This window comes from Protopterus annectens, chromosome 8.part0 (genome assembly GCF_019279795.1).
Source record: "Protopterus annectens isolate FY-2018-M chromosome 8.part0, PAN1.0, whole genome shotgun sequence".
Taxonomy (NCBI): Eukaryota; Metazoa; Chordata; order Ceratodontiformes; family Protopteridae; genus Protopterus; species Protopterus annectens.
The window spans coordinates 546,363,150-546,377,247 of record NC_056741.1 but is presented as its reverse complement, the minus strand read 5'-3'; positions in this window follow the sequence as shown (position 1 = coordinate 546,377,247).

Genomic DNA, 14,098 nt, shown 5'->3' with positions numbered 1-14,098 from the left:
CAGCACACATTGTTAAACAGTAACCTGCCACAGAATCACAAACTCTGTTAACAATGGCCAAACATAGCATAGCATGCTGTGGACATGACACATCAGTCCAAACAGTAAACAGAATTTCTACACACCCTCTGTGATGTTGTACCCCCACACCTCAGTAATGTCCTCCTCACAGGCCAGTAAAAGGGCCAAGGTCTCCACAAAGGCCTTAATTATAGGACTGTGTTCCCATACCATTAGCTAATGGCAATGCAACCCAGCTGTTCTGGATGCAATTAGCTAGTGGGAGTCACAGATTGGTGCACAGGCAATGACCTGTTCATGAGCATTTCCTACAAAAGGCAAGCTGCTGCCTATGGTAAACAGGTCTGACACTTTCTTCATGAAGACAGACTGTGATTCTGTAGGAGACTACAACTGGATTTCCTCTCACAAAGGAGTACAGCAATATACCAGGTATATCAAAGAATTAAGCATGTAATGGAATGCAGATGGGGGGATGCAGTCATGGGAAATAGGAGGGTACACAGTAGGTCTCAACCACATTTATTGGAGAGACATGTTGCTGTTAGTCTGCTGTCCAGCACCTACATCCATCCCTTATGGCTCTGTCTGCAGTGACATAGATCACAGCTCTGGCCCCTGGCTCACCCCAGCAATGGCCATCTCACATATGACTGCTACTGGATTGTCTGTTGTACAATACTGACAGTAAGTACTGGTTTATACAGCTGGTATATCACAGCATGTACTGCCAGTAAGCCCCTCTCAGACTGTGAATGTCATATAGGATTATTTCAAAGATTGTCCAGGTGTCCCTGACAGTTCCTGATGTACTCTGGTTAGGCCACTGTGTACTCCACACTGGTATCTCATTGCTTGACACCTATGGCTAGCATACCTGGTGACCCCCTGCAGCATGACAGCAGGTTATAGGTATTAGCAGTGGGGGGACACTGGTTCTGTCTCAGCAGCAGTGTGTACATATTTTGCATACAATGTAAGGGAATGAGTACAGTACCAGATATTAATGTACCATACTGTGTTCCCAGGGGTCTGGCATGTCACAGCCACATTCCCCAAACTCTGTGGACAACCATCACATATTGTCCAACATGTGTCCAGAAATCCATATTTTGCTGGCAGGGGGTCTATATCTGTCAGGCACATGTACATATTCCACAAACATCTGGATACTGCAGCTGTCAAACACCTAAGAGGAGGATACCCTACACCACATATGCACTGCTCTCAGTTATTTTGTAGCACAGCCATTGCTGGAATATCCATATGCATGAGTACTACCACTAACCTATTTATTGGATGTAGGCTGGATGATATGGTACTGTAACCCTGCCCAAAGGGGACACCCAACAGTTGATGGCAGTGTTAATTGTGGACACATAACAACAGATCCTGTCACAGCACTCAGTCCATATGTGGTATTCCTGGTACCATATGAGGTTACTAGGCTATGGGCCCTGACCAGCCATATGCCTACGCCAGATGTTAACCCATGTATATGCAAGGCAGCACCTGATGCCCCAGTTCAGCAGGAACACAGGTGGTATCCCAAGGGTGTATGCACATTTAACCATCCAGTTATCCAGCTTATGCCTGCAAAGGTGTAATGGCTACCCTGCCAGATGTGGACAGGGTGCCCATTCCACCACAGGGTGATTGTGTGGGACACACATCTGAGCTGCCAACATGCCCAGCTCATGTCACATGCCAGGTTGAGGGCATGTGTGTGTGTTAACAGAGTGGAGTATGACTTCCACTCATGCAGCAGTCCCAGCAGTGTGGAGTCCATGATTGCCTGGTATGCCACACTGAGGTCACCACTGAGGAGTATGTATAAAACCAGGTAGAGGATTGCCCTTGTAACCTATCGGTGAATGATAGATGTTTGATGCCCTGGTATCCCCTGGTGAAGAACCTCTGTGATGTCCCCAGCTGCTGCATGAGCTGTGTGATGTGAATGATGTACAGGGAATTATATATAATAATGGGCCTCATTGGGGGGAATACAGGGATGTGTATACCCCATGTCCCTTGATGACATACCCTTATGTTTGACATGGGCCATGTAGAAGGTGTACCTTACAATGGGAGCAACATTGTGGTGAAATGTCATGCTGCCAAACACCTGTGTCCACAGCTCCCTCATGACTGATTGTGTGTCTAGGATGTTGTTAGTACTGTGCTACTATGTGCGGACATCATTCTCCACAAAGGGGTTGACACTGTGTGTCCTGCTATGTGGCCTGATGCCATGTGTCTGCAACAGTCATGTATCTGTGTGATACCCTCCTAGGCAGATGTCAAAATCAGTAGGGAATCCAGTGATGGCACACACCATGCAGTCATCCACAGACATGGTCAGACTTAGGCTAATGGCTGTTACATGCACCTCAGCAGTGTACATCGCATGTAACAGAGGCCCACACATGGAAAAACAGGTTACATATGCAGTTATGGGTCAACCACTTGAGTTCCCTATGTGGAATAGGTGGGTCATGTCAGTGCACCAGTGTGCTACCCGTATGGTAACATATATGATGCATACATGGGGGTGTTATGTCTAAAATGGCCATAGTGGTTATACTGTCACAGAGTTTGCCTATGTCAAGGTAGGCAGTTTGCACTGTCACCCCCTGTCCATGGATTTGGTGACTGTGTCATACAGGTCAACTGAGTGTAACAGGCATGAACACTTCCTAGATAAAGCCTAAGTGTGCATGATGGATTGTGTGCAGGTTGCCACTGTGCTTGTTACTGGGGTTCTCTAGAAACTGTCCTATGGCTTTGCAGAACAGCCTAGTTAAGCTGCTGGGTCCATCATGTGACTGAGTGGGGGATGCAACACCTTACTCTAAAGGTGGTGTAGTGGTCATCCAACAAACAGCTGGAACAAAGGTGGTACTCAGTCCTCATTTGAATATGGTTACTTATGGTGTTTTAAGATTATGTTTGGGGTCATATAGGATGCATCCTGTGATGTCATAGGCTGCCATGCCATGGCAGATGTATACAATTCCGTTCACATGGCAGTGGTGACCTGTTCCCTACATAAGGGAGACGGGGGAGGTACTGTGCATATCCTGATGTACTGATGGGGAAGACAGTGGGTGAAGCCTACACCGACTCTGTCAGGCATCCAGTATGCTATACCAAGTTAAACAAGGTTAAACTATTTCTGGCTCCGTAAAGTCTGCTCTTCATTTTTTTCCCTTAGAACTGCTCTACTTGTAATCTAAACAGTCTATTCTCTATCTGTAAAGCTCAGCACTTGTTCCTAAAGCATTTTTAGTCAGGTAAAGCACTTCTATATTATACAAAGTACTTCACTAGCTTAAAACCCCCTTGAGTACCCACTTCCCTATAGGTCCTTTCTGACTCAGTTACACAGCAAACTTTTTCATTTCTTCTAGCATGTCAAAGGGTCAGTTGCTAGCGTCCTCTCCTGCTCAGCTGGTGAATCTGGGAATATTGAGGCAATGTTACAATTGCCTCATGTACACAGACAACCCTCTCCTCCTCCCACAAAACACAAATACATGCGAGAGATGCAACTATATAGCCAAATTGGAGGCTGAGCTCTCTCAACTCAAGACTGGCAAAACCAGACAGGAGGAGAAGGTAACCACACACACCACAAACCCAGTCTCACATAGAACTATCACAACTACAAATCAAACACATAAACACACAAAGACATACTCGGAGACACTGATCAAAAATCTACCAAAACAGCAGAGGCCTCCAAAGCAGACACCCAAACAACTGCCACCTCATGACATAACACAAGCAACACATAGATCACAAAGTCAGTGTGCAAATCAGTCACAGCCCTTAAGGCCAAACACAATGCCAGACACACTTGTCATAGGTGACTCCATAGTCAGACACACTGACGTCCCACTCATCAGACTGAACAAGGAGAGGGTCACAGTAAGCTGCCTGTCGGGTGCTAGAATCCGCCACATAACACAAGCACTAAGGTCACTCCACAACAAGTACAAGTATGACTCAGTCATTGTCCATGCCGGTGTGAATGACCTGAGACGTACCTCCCTGGACTACATGAAAAGAGACATAAAGGAGCTCTCAGATTATGCAGCCCAGGCTGGTATGACCCTGACCCTGAGCAGTATCCTACCTTCACCAAGAATGATGCCACAATACAGAGACAAAATGATCAGTTTTAATAATTGGCTTAATTTCTGGTGTCATTCTAAGGGGATCCAATGCCTGTCTGCCTGGAATGACATGCTTGACAAGCCACTCTGCTTCGCAAGGGACGGCTTGCACCTGTCACCCCTGGGTTTCTGGATATTGGCAAAGGCTCTTGCCACCCCCATAGTGCCTTTTTTAGACAAGGCTCAAATTCTAAACCCACGGCCATAGAAAACAATAATGGAAAAAAACTAAGGGTAATGCTGCTCAATGCCAGAAGTCTAAATCTCAAGATGCACACCTCAAGCCCTCCTCAGTATGGAGAACATTGATGTCTGTGCTGTGACTGAAACCTGGTTCAAGGCTCTTGAGAGCACCCCGGCACTATCAGGTTTTAACTCATATCATGCGTTCCGGCCCCAAAACCGTACCACAAAAGGAGGGGGTGTATCCATATTCATCAAGGATACCCACACCTCCAGGCTGGTGGCAACTCACGAAGCATCAGAGACCATTCAGGTGCAATTAACCATAGGCAAAACTGCTCTACAGTTTGTAGCATGTTACAGGCCACCCTCTCAAACTCAGGAACCCCACACAGCCTTCCTGAAGAAACTGGAGAGGATAAATGTCTCTCCAAACACCATCATATTGAGTGACTTCAACTACCCAAACATAGACTGGGAACATTACTCAAGCCCCAATACCGTAGCCCAAAGGTTCCTGGAGTTCATAAACTCAAATGCTATGGAACAACTTGTCACCATTCCCACAAGAGGTGAAAATATACTAGACCTGATCATCACAAACATGGGGACAAAATGCTCCACACCGGAAGTATACCCCTCATTGGTGAGATCAGACCATAAACTAATCTCACTGGAGATCCACATCCCGCCCCCACCTCCAACAAAAAAGACCACAGTGAAGAACTTCTCAAAAGCCAACTTCACACTTCTTAAGACTGGTGTGGTATCCTTCAAGGCCCCTGAGCCATTGGAAACCACAACCCACGCTGCTGAATCCCTTACAAATGCTTTCTACGAGCACCTCCAGGATTGCATGGATCAAGCAATCCTAAATAAAATCAAGACCCTTTCCACCAAAGGCAAGTGCCCAATCTGGTGGACCCCAGCCATAAACAAACTTTACAACAAGAGGAGAAAGCTACTACAAGATAGAGAAAAATCCCTAAAAGGGAAGACATCTCTGAACAATACTAGTAAAAAACTACGATCACTCATAAAATCATCCAAGGCCAACTTTGAGAGAAAGATCGCCAAGGACTCAAAAGACAATCATAAGACCTTCTTTAGCTATGTTAGAAATCTGGGTGGAAACTCCTAGATATGCTCAGAATTAGTCCAAAATGATACAAAAATCACTGAACCCACAGACATTGCAAACATACTGGCAGACAGGTTCAGTGAAAATTTCTCCCCTCCCTCCCCCCCCAAAGGAGAAAAATCTATCCCAGCAGAGTGTAGCCTCCCAATCATCTCAAATGCCCAGGTGAGAGCTGCTCTCTCTAAAGCTAAAAACACAGCATCAATGGGACCGGATGGTGTCCCCGGCTGTGTGCTACACGAACTCAATGAGGAACTAAACCCACACATAAGGCTGCTGTTTAATCTTAGCCTTACCACAGGATACATACCCAAAGAGTGGCATACGGCAACTGTGGTCCCACTCCACAAAGGCGGTGCTTCTACGGACCCTGGTAATTACCGCCCCATAAGCTTAACAAGTCTGGTCTGCAAAGCTATGGAGAGGATCATAATGGAACTCATAAATAAAGACATACGGGACCTACAGACATTGGATCCTACCCAATTCGGCTTTGTCAAGGGCAGATCATGCCTCTTGAACTTGGTCGACTTTTGAAACAGTCATCAAGGCCATTGATGAGGGTAAGGCAGTTCACACAGCCTACCTTGACCTTGCAAAGCTTTCGACACAATACCCCACTCGGGTATCATAGAAAAGCTCACCAGCTTAAATGTAAACCCATATGTCACAAGATGGGTTGCAAACTGGCTCAAGGACAGAACCCACAGGGTTAGAGTTGCTGGTGCCATGTCAGACTCCAAGCCGGTCACAAGCAGTGTCCCACAGGGCTCAGTCCTGGGCCCCCTCTTGTTCAGCATCTACTTTTCAGAAGTGCAGGCAAACATAGGAGGATTGTGGCTGACAAAGTTTGCAGATGACTGCAAACTGGGCGCCATAGTTGAAAATCCATCAGACACAGATATCCTTCAGAGAGGTCTCATAGAAACAGATAACTGGTGCCAGAGCCATGGCCTTAAGCTAAATGCCAAAAAATGTATAGTCATACCCTTTGGTAAAAACAAGGTAACCCCAAGTTACCACATAGGTGGCAATCCATTAAGCACAGAAGAGGTTATCAGGGACCTGGAGACCCAAGTTGGCAGTAACCTTTCTTTTGACACTCACGTTGCCAAAGTGGTTAGGAGGACCTTCTACATTGCCCACCTGATTATGAAGGGATTCACATCCAGATCAAGGGAGGTCATTGTTCCCCTGTACTCTTCACTTATCAGACCAATGATTGAGTACAATGCCCCATTCGGAATGTATCTTACCCGACACCTGCAGCAATTGGAAAGACCCCAAAAGTTCCTCACCAAAAGGATAAAGGGGCTCAAAAATATGCCATATGCTGCCCGACTGAAGAAACTCCAGCTCTATTCAGTCGCATGCCGTCTGCTCAGAGGTGACCTGTGCCTGACATACAAGGCCATGTCCAACCCGGAATTAATGGACATGCTCCACCTCAAAAAAATCCAAATCCACCAGAGCCACAAGAGCAAGAGACTTAAACCTCAACACGGATATAAATAGGACGTGCTGGAGGGACAGATTCATTACCCAGAGACTCCCTATGCTGTGGAACAGAATCCCGGTCCATGTGAGACAGAGCGCCTCGCTGGCTCTGTTCAAGAGAAATCTTGACCAGTGGATGGGAGATCGTAGGTTTACCCCGGGGATCATCTCTGTATCACTGTTGGACAGAGGCACGGCAAACTAATGGGTATAGTATTCTTCAACCTAAGGGGTGGTGAAAGCCACACAACTCTGGCTAGGCTTATAAATGCCCTAGGGCAGATAGCCTAGTATGAACCTATGAACCTATGAACCAACAGCACTGGTATAGCTGGTTTTCTTGAGCACCACAAGTGAGCAGCTGCAGGTGTTTCCTGTGCTGTTGCAGACATATGTGCAGTAGGGGAGAGGACTGTCTGAAGTGGATGTAGACAATATAAGCTCTGTGTTTGTTGTGCAGGTTTGCAGGACTGATCCCATTCTCATGTACACACTACAGCGACATTGCTCCAAACTGGGCACCTGGTCCCTACGTTGTCTCAGATAGCAGTATGCCATCCCTGTTATGGACAGTATGTATTGCAGATGTCCATCAGACGGGTGTACATATTCTAGCAGAGGATAATGTAGGCATGTCTGGTATACCTGACTACATGCATCTATACAAATACACATATAGTGCTTGTGTGTGTGTGTGTGTGTGTGTGTGTGTGTGTGTGTGTGTGTGTGTGTGTGTGTGTGTGTGTGTGCGTGTGTGTTTGGATATTGGTGCCAGTCCTTAATGAGGGGTTGGGGGCTGAGAGGCTGTGTATACCCCCCTGGAGGATGTATTCCACGTTGAAGGATCAGGGTACAGGCCCGACTCCTAATGCAGTTGATGAGGTCCATATAGTCTGAATGGGCTTCTTGGTCACATGCATTGGAAACTAACTAGCTGTGATTTGATTAGGTGTGTGCTGGCAATGGTGAACTGCTCTTGCAGTGTCCCCTGTGCATCTTACTGCCTGTACAGGTTGGAGGTGTGTATGTGTCTCATATATATAGACACCCCATGTCCCATGGCCTTACCGGCTACACCTTGGTGTCTGAATGTATGAAAGGATGGTTGACCAGGTAGGCTGGGGTGCTCTCTGCAGCTTTGAACCATGGCCTGTGTGACTGCAAAGATGTCTGCAGTACCCAGGATTATGACTACTTACAATGGGGGCAAAGTCATGTGTACACCTCTAGCATTTAGCAGCATGGCTGTCAATATGTGCTGCACTGACACATGTATATTGGTAGTGATAAGTTCACCACTTTTAATAATGGAGTCACTATGCTGCTGCTGATACCCAGTGGCAGATGCATGAATACCAGTGAAGCCAGATGGAGGCCATCTCTCAGACAGCTTCGTGGTCTGTTTACCATATCATCCCAGACTCCCAGGTACTGAAACCTCTGGAATATTACAGGATAAATGTGCACATGTTAAGGGCAATCATTCCCTGATTGTATTGTGGCATTGGTCTGGGTGACAGCATAATGCAGTATAAGACTAGGGACATACCTGCCTGTGACACATAACCAGTGTGCTCAGTCATGTCTCAGTGCATATAGTCAAGGGATGTACATGTCAGGTCAGGCACACAAACATGTACTGTGTCAGACCCATGACAGTACTTGTTGGTGAGAGACAGCATTGTGTATGCACTATGGTGGAGCTTGCCACATGACACATAAGTAACTGTCACCATCTAGATACACAGCCAGGTCAGAGGCAGACCAGTGTGTCTCCACTGGAGTCCCCCATGTGTAACATGTTTGACATGGGCTGACGCCTATGTGGCTGTGGTACACATATGTGTGTCCATGTGTGATATGTGCTGTGTACGGCTGTGGCATTCACATGTGGCACTGCCTTGGAGATCCACTTTCTTTGTGGATGTGTATGTTGAGGATCAGTGTAGATGTTTGCGTGTGTTGTGTAGGTGTGGCTGGTGTGTGAGGTGTACTGATTGTGTTGACAACCTGTTTGGGGACAGATATGCGGCCTTGACAGGGACAGAGCATGGACTGCATGTTACTACTGTCATTACATTTCTCACACAGTGTGTTCCTTGCTGGAGTTTGTAGATGGCTGTCCATCCATGCACATGAGGCAGGTGCTACACAGTGCCAGGGCACCCATATCAACCACACTGGCTGGGGAAACTGTAGGACATTGTCAGCCATATAGTCCAGAATCTGAGGGAAGAAGACCAGGGAGACCTGAGGGGTGGGACTACAGACCATGTGATTACTAATACAGTAGGAGGCTGACAACACAGCAGACTATGTAGGCGGTCTATGAACAGGCAGTAATAGGTGCAATAGGTTCATGCACTGCAACACCTCATAGCATACGCAGCAAGTAGCATGAAACATCAGGATCGTGGGGGCAATGCATGCTGTATTGCCACTGTGTTGATGATACCCACAGATATACTGTTCTCTTATATGGCAGGGTTATGATATGGGGGTTAGGGGTGGATAGTGGTGGAAAAGTTGATGTGCAGGGTCTGTACATAATGGTGAGCAATGTATGCAGTCCTGTGATGTGTTCCCATGTTCATGTCTGTCAGGTGGGATGTACAGACATTGCAACTTTCCCTTCTCAGAAGCTGAGACCATTGCAATTCATGATCCCATGAGACTCCATCAATGGGTGCTGTTGTCAAGGTTTCACCACAATCAGCAAAAATGTGCTGCACTGTGGGCAGACCTGGTAGCAATAGTGAATGATGTGGTCCACCGGGACAGGGTACATGCAGGTCCAACAACGTGCCTCTGATGTCATACAGCATGCACAGCAAAGGGCTGCAGCTGTAGCCAGGGACTGTGCTGGCACAGGGGGAGGGCCTGCTACACAACCACCACTGTTAGCCATAGAAGAATTCCTGGCACACCTGGGTTCAACCACCAGCTCACAGGAAACCATCACAGCATATGTCATGGAGGTGGGTGGCACAGATTCCACAGCTGAGGAGCATCCAGGTAAGCCCCCAGTGCTCATCATGTTAATACTGTAGCATTCATAGTGGCAGCCTCTGCATACCTGTATGCATATGTGAGGTCAGTCTGCATTTGTGGGTGGGGATTTGTAATGCACACGTGCACACATATTGTGAATGTCAGCAATCTGGGTAGTATCACAGCTTGTACTGCACATGCTCATAAATGCACATATTATCCTGCACAAATACCATATGTGTGTGTCCTGACAATACCTTTCCCCCACAAATCCATAGGTACCTCTGGTGTGGTTGGGGTGCATCAACCTGTATCCGGTGAGTGTGGAACTGTCATGTAATGGCTCACCTATACCCTAGGCATGTTAAGGGCTGCCAGTTTGCCATGCACATGACGGTTAAGCATATCCATGTTGCAAAATGTGCATGTTCACTTGTGGTGGGGTTCACTGCAGTGCATCACATTGGTAATCACAGTAGCATGTCTGCAAGAGCTGTAACATATTAGCACATAGTTTTGTATAGGTGTAGCCAGTCTGCTATACAGAGGTGTATTGCTATTGTGTAAATTGGTGCACTGTGTGTTACATGAAGGTCCATTCCATACTCTGACTTGTCACATATCTCACAGGTATATACTACTACCAATATTAACTGCACGTAGCTGCACTGCATGTTCTTCAGGGCCTGTCCAGAGTGTGTCTGTTATGGTCTGATTGTGTGTTGTGCATGCCATCAGTCAGAAGCTGTGGTGTGTATAATGCCTTTGTGGCACCTCACCTCTATGTGTGTGTGTGTGTGTGTGTGTGTGTGTGTGTGTGTGTGTGTGTGTGTATGTGTGCGTGTGTGTGTGTGTGTGTGTGTGTGTGTTTGTGGATCAGCAAACATTATAGGGCAGGTATTTGGGTAGTCATGTTGTCTTCCCCTCACAGGTGACCATGGGGATGGAGTGTGTCCCCCTCACAACCTGATGTCAGTGTATCATCAGACTCTGATGATGATGGTGGCCATTGTGAGGCACAGGTGGGGCTGTTGGGGGCTTGATCTGTCCCACTGGTTGACATCACACTTCCAGCTCCAATGTCCCTGCACACAGTCAGTATGCCCACACATATCCAGTCCCCAGCAGCCACAGATATTGGTCAGTCAGAGGGTGGTGGCATCGAACAAGGGAGTGTGGGGTCTATGGCATCTGTGACTGTAGACGCTAGCCATAGCCAGAGAGATGCAGATTGACAGGGGTGCTCAAAGGAGGACTGCTGCCCATCCAGCACCTGTCAAAGGTGTCACAGCACATGTCACCTGATGCAGGTTTCTGTCCAACATGGAGGTACAGGCACATTGTAAACAGTACACCAGAGAGATGCTCAAGATAATGGATGACACACTGCCTGGCATGCATGACACCTTCCACAGTATTGGTGATGCCTTACATCATTTTGCTGATGTAGTCGATAGATGGTGGGGTGAGACATTGTCAGTCCTTAACTGTGCAATATCTGTGCTTGAAGATGTGGTGGGAGTAGGGAGTTGGATATGTGGACGTAAGTCACCAACATCAGCTGATAGCCCCAGTGACTATGCACAATCACGCTGCTGTAGTGGCAGCGCCACCAGCACTACTGATGGGAGGATGCTGTCCACACCACAACATGGCAGGCCATGGGCACGTAGTCCTGGGTGGTCCCATGAGGGAGACACACCCGGCAGACACCAGTCACTGTCAGGAAATAGTACCACATCTGGCCTTGGGCATGGTGTTGCCAGTGCCATACCAGGCAGAACCAAGTCAAGGGATGTACATGTCAGGTCAGGCAAACAAACATGTACTGTGACAGACCTATGGCAGTACCTGTTGGTGAGAGACAGCATTGTGTATGCACTATGGTGGAGCTTGCCACATGACACACAAGTAACTGTCACCATCTAGATACACAGCCAGGTCAGAGGCAGAGCAGTGTGTCTCCACTGGAGTCCCCCATGTGTAACATGTTTGACATGGGCTGACGCCTATGTGGCTGTGGGACACATGTGTGTGTCCATGTGTGATATGTGCTGTGTATGGCTGTGGCATTCACATGTGGCACTGCCTTGGAGATCCACTTTCTTTGCGGATGTGTATGTTGAGGATCACTGTAGATGTTTGCATGTGTTGTGTAGGTGTGGCTGGTGTGTGAGGTGTACTGATTGTGTTGACAACCTGTTTGGGGACAGATATGCGGCCTTGACAGGGACAGAGCATGGACTGCAGGTTACTACTGTCATTACATTTCTCACACAGTGTGTTCCTTGCTGGAGTTTGTAGATGGCTGTCCATCCATGCACATGAGGCAGGTGCTACACAGTGCCAGGGCACCCATATCAACCACACTGGCTGGGGAAACTGTAGGACATTGTCAGCCATATAGTCCAGAATCTGAGGGAAGAAGACCAGGGAGACCTGAGGGGTGGGTCTACAGACCATGCGATTACTAATACAGTAGGAGGCTGACAACACAGCAGACTATGTAGACAGTCTATGAACAGGCAGTAATAGGTGCAATAGGTTCATGCACTGCAACACCTCATAGCACGCGCAGCAAGTAGCATGAAACATCAGGATCGGGGGGGGCAATGCATGCTGTATTGCCACTGTGTTGATGATACCCACAGATATACTGTTCTGATATATGGCAGGGTTATGATATGGGGGTTAGGGGTGGATAGTGGTGGAAAAGTTGATGTGCAGGGTCTGTACATAATGGTGAGCAATGTATGCAGTCCTGTGATGTGTTCCCATGTTCATGTCTGTCAGGTGGGATGTACAGACATTGCAACTTACCTTCTCAGAAGCTGAGACCATTGCAATTCATGATCCCATGAGACTCCGTCAATGGGTGCTGTTATCAAGGTTTCACCACAACCAGCAACAATGTGCTGCACTGTGGGCAGACCTGGTAGCAACAGTGAATGATGTGGTCCACCGGGACAGGGTACATGCAGGTCCAACAACGTGCTACTGATGTCATACAACATGCACAGCAAAGTGCTGCAGCTGTAGCCAGGGACTATGCTGGCACAGGGGGAGGGCCTGCTACACAACCACCACTGTCAGCCATAGAAGAATTCCTGGCACATCTGGGTTCAAACACCAGCTCACAGGAAACCATCACAGCATATGTCATGGAGGTGGGTGGCACAGATTCCACAGCTGAGGAGCGTCCAGGTAAACCCCCAGTGCTCATCATGTTAATACTGTAGCATTCATAGTGGCAGCCTCTGCATACCTGTATGCATATGTGAGGTCAATCTGCATTTGTGGGTGGGGATTTGTAATGCACACGTGCACACATATTGTGAATGTCAGCAATTTGGGTAGTATCGCAGCTTGTACTGCACATGCTCATAAATGCACATATTATCCTGCACAAATACCATATGTGTGTGTCCTGACAATACCTTTCCCCCACAAATCCATAGGTACCTCTGGTGTGGTTGGGGTGCATCAACCTGTAGCCGGTGAGTGTGGAACTGTCATGTAATGGCTCACCTATACCCTAGGCATGTTAAGGGCTGCCAGTTTGCCATGCACATGACGGTTAAGCATATCCATGTTGCAAAATGTGCATGTTCACTTGTGGTGGGGTTCACTGCAGTGCATCACATTGGTAATCACAGTAGCATATCTGCAAGAGCTGTAACATATTAGCACATAGTTTTGTATAGGTGTAGCCAGTCTGCTATACAGAGGTGTATTACTATAGTGTAAATGGGAGCACTGTGTGTTACGTGAAGGTCCATTCCATACTCTGACTTGTCACATATCTCCCAGGTATATACTACTACCAATATTAACTGCATGTAGCTGCACTGCATGTTCTTCAGGGCCTGTCCAGAGTGTGTCTGTTATGGTCTGGTTGTGTGTTGTGCATGCCTTCAGTCAGAAGCTGTGGTGTGTATAATGCCTTTGTGGCACCTCACCTCTGTGTGTGTGTGTGTGTGTGTGTGTGTGTGTGTGTGTGTGTGTGTGTGTGTGTGTGTGTGTGTGTGTGTGTGGATCAGCAAACATTATAGGGCAGGTATTTGGGTAGTCATGTTGTCTTCCCCTC